A 3,187-nucleotide genomic window follows, 5' to 3' on the forward strand; every position below is an offset into this window, starting at 1 on the left:
TTTTTTTTTTTTTCTTCTTTCTCAAGGTAGACATTTGGTTAAACCTACTTTAGAAACTTCCTAGGTGAAAACTTTTATCTTCATGCTATCGGTAAGAAAAATCTGGGACCTTGACCTCACTTTCACCTGCTGTGGTAAAATAAATGATAAATTATTGTCTAAGGAATATTTGGCCCAGTGTAGGGCTCCTTGTGGATCACCGCCAAGCAGAGCCAGGGTGACCTGCTGTGCAGAATCATGTCCTGGGGAGTTAGGTCCCACAGGTTTGACTCCAGGATATCAAACATACCCCAGCTCCACTGCTGTGCTTTTAAATGACCACCTAGAAGAGTTACACTCCTGTCACCTGTCAAGGAGCACAATTTCAAGCTGTCTCATAAAAAGCATGGAACAAACTCACAGAGAGTCCCTGAAGGCTAAGCAACCATTTCTCTAGGTGTTCTAGTCCAAAGGATTCCAAATGCCAGGCCTTGGGCAGTCTGTACTAGCACTTGAGGAATTTCAAAAATAAACTAGCAGGAAGAAAGGAAGGAGGGAGGGACGGAAGGGAGGGAAGGAAGGAGGGAGGGAGGGAGGAAGGAAATAAAACCAAAAAACAAGATTCCCAGGCCCTACTCCTGGAGATCTATTTTAATGGGTCAGAGCAGAAGCCAGGAATCTTCGGGGTTTTTTCCCTCCAAGTTTTCCAGGTGATTTAGACGTACAGCCAGTTTGAGAATCTTTGCCTAAGTCTAACGTTTATTTTTGAAATGGCAGCCATGCTATCTCTAAGCCTATTTACGTTAGAGTGTTGTATTCTACATTTCCTTGTCATCTGTCCTTGTCGAATATAATGGGATATATATAAGTAAACTAACAAAAAAATAAGACCTCCTTGGTGTAAAGTTTTTGTAGTACTACTTGGGTATGTGTGTGTGTATCTGTGAGAGAGAAAGAAGAGAGAGGAGCAGAGAGAGAAATGGAGAAATAGAGATGCAAACAGACAAGACAACAGATACAGAGACAGACACAGGGAGAGAAAAACAGAGACATACAGAAAGAGTGACACAGAGAGACAGAAAGACAAAGACATAAACAGAGACACAGTCAGAGAAATATAAAAAGAAAGAAAGAATGAGAATGACAGAGACACAGTGATGGAGAGTGTCAGAAAGACAAAGAAATAAAGACAGAGACATAAGTGAGAGACAGAAAGAGATGGAGAGAAAGCAACAAACACTGAAAGACAAAAACAGAGCTGCAGAGAAACCAACAAAAAAAGAAAATATAAGAGTGAGAGCAAATGGGATACTCATGATGCATTTATTACAAAGTGATTGGGTTTCTCTTCTGTAGCATCTATCTCTTACCTTCCTGTTTTCCGGGAAGCCGTTTCAAAAAACCTGGTCCTGGAAGCCACCCTGCAAACATAAGCCAACCAGGTCCCATGAATTGTTCTGGAATACACATGAGAACCAATGGCTGATGGAAAGGACAGGAAACTCTGAACCAGATGGGCCATCAATGCCAGGCCCTGCCTTTGCTAGCAAAGGGTCTGGGTCTCAGGAGAAACACAAATACCAGAATGTGAGATGGCCCAGAGTCCATACACACCCCCACAGCCAGACCTGACATCATTTGCTCCCTGTTGGTTCAGAAATGGTCTAAGCATGTTGACCATTCAGGCTTTTCTTGGGGGAAATAAGTGAAACTGGTCCTTAACTACAAAGTGTAATTTGGGGCATATTGTAAATGTACTTAGCTAATTAGTCAAATTTGTGAAGGCTTTGTTCTTCTTCTTTCCCCCATCTTACAATTATGGAAAACAAGAGACACAAGAAAAAGAAAGACCAGGAAGCAGTATACTGAGAGGGGCCCGAGTCACTGCCTGAAGAGAGGTCAGCCAGGCAGGCTGCAGTCAAGCAAAGGCTGCTCCCTCAGAGCTGCTGTACTTCCATCCTGACCACTCCTTCCCTGGTTCCTTGGCTTGCAGCCCACCCTCTGGAAGGTCTGCTGGATGTCAGCTCTGCTCCTACCCTGCGAGAGTCTGTCTGGAGATCCTGAGTCATTTTTTATAAGATTTTAAAAAATCATACCCTTTGTTTACAAAGAAAAAGCCTCAAGCATAAGTATAATGAACAAAACTGTTCATTAAATTACTTTCAAAACCAGTGTCATAACAAGAAAATAAGAAAAAAATTTCTAGAATCAAGGGAGGCAAAAACAGAAGGTAATTTTATCACCCTACAGAGATCAGGGCAGCTAAGAAAAATGGGTCTCCTAGCAGGTACTAAGGTTCATAGTCTTCAGTTTCAGGGAAATCTCTCAGCCTTACATGTTGAGAACACTCCGAACAGGGCTGGCCTATGATATTCCCCTAGACTATGAAGTGAATGATGCCCCAGGGTGTGCGCTATACACTCTTCATAGCCCTATATAGTGATCTCGAAAGCACTCCTGGTGGCCGAAGACTGGCCTTAGGTCAAGGCTGAGGAATAGCCCTACTTACATGGATGATGGGATTTCCCCTGCATTGCCAGCCACAATATCTGGCTTTGGTTCTGGCTTCTGGGGAGTAGCCGCCCGGCAGGGAGGGTCTGGGGGCCTCACTGGGGGACGGATGATGGTTGGCTTTTCTCCTGGAGGCCGCACTTTGCTGAAACTGTCAGCATCCCCTGTAAGAGAGAATGACACCAGGAACTTGGATGGTTAGCCAGACGGAACACTACTCATGAGCAGCCACCCAATATCAAAGTTATCCGAGCCACCTTCCTTGGCCCCCATTTCTTCTTGGTCACTATGACTCTGGCTTTTTCTTTTGTAATTATTTTGGCAGCAGTTCCTTCAGAAAGTCTATGTTTGAAACCCAGGTCTGGAACTCTGTGTACCTTGGGTATGTAACATCAATTTCCTAAGTCACAGTTTCCTCAGCTATATAATCAAGATCAATAATATATTATCTCAGAGATACTTAGGGGATTAAATTAGGTACTAATATGTTTAGTGCAGTGTCAGGTACATACAGTAGGTGCTTAGTAAATGTTTGCTGCTGAATTTGAATTTGTTAAATTCATCGTCACCAAAATCCAGGTCCTTTTCACTTAAGCCTTGACTATCACAGCAGTCTCCTAACTTGCCTTCCTGCCTCCATGTCTCTAGTTTCTACGTCAGTCAATACAAAACAAATATAATTTTTAATAAGATGGTT

General features: G+C 43.0%; 1 long non-coding RNA gene across 1 annotated transcript in view; it reads right to left on the bottom strand.

Annotated features, from left to right (window-relative positions):
• LOC103581217 overlaps positions 1–2,603 on the bottom strand; it is a 9,102-nt gene extending 6,499 nt beyond the window's left edge. The window contains exons 1-2 of the long non-coding RNA XR_549635.1: positions 2,489–2,603; positions 1,350–1,400 (exon numbers count right to left, since the gene is read on the bottom strand). This is a non-coding gene — a long non-coding RNA (uncharacterized LOC103581217). The remainder of the gene's footprint in view (positions 1–1,349; positions 1,401–2,488) is intronic.
• Between the last annotated feature and the right edge of the window lie 584 nt (positions 2,604–3,187).

The sequence above is a fragment of the Galeopterus variegatus genome, unplaced genomic scaffold (assembly GCF_000696425.1).
Source record: "Galeopterus variegatus unplaced genomic scaffold, G_variegatus-3.0.2 Scaffold12576, whole genome shotgun sequence".
Classification (NCBI taxonomy): Eukaryota; Metazoa; Chordata; class Mammalia; order Dermoptera; family Cynocephalidae; genus Galeopterus; species Galeopterus variegatus.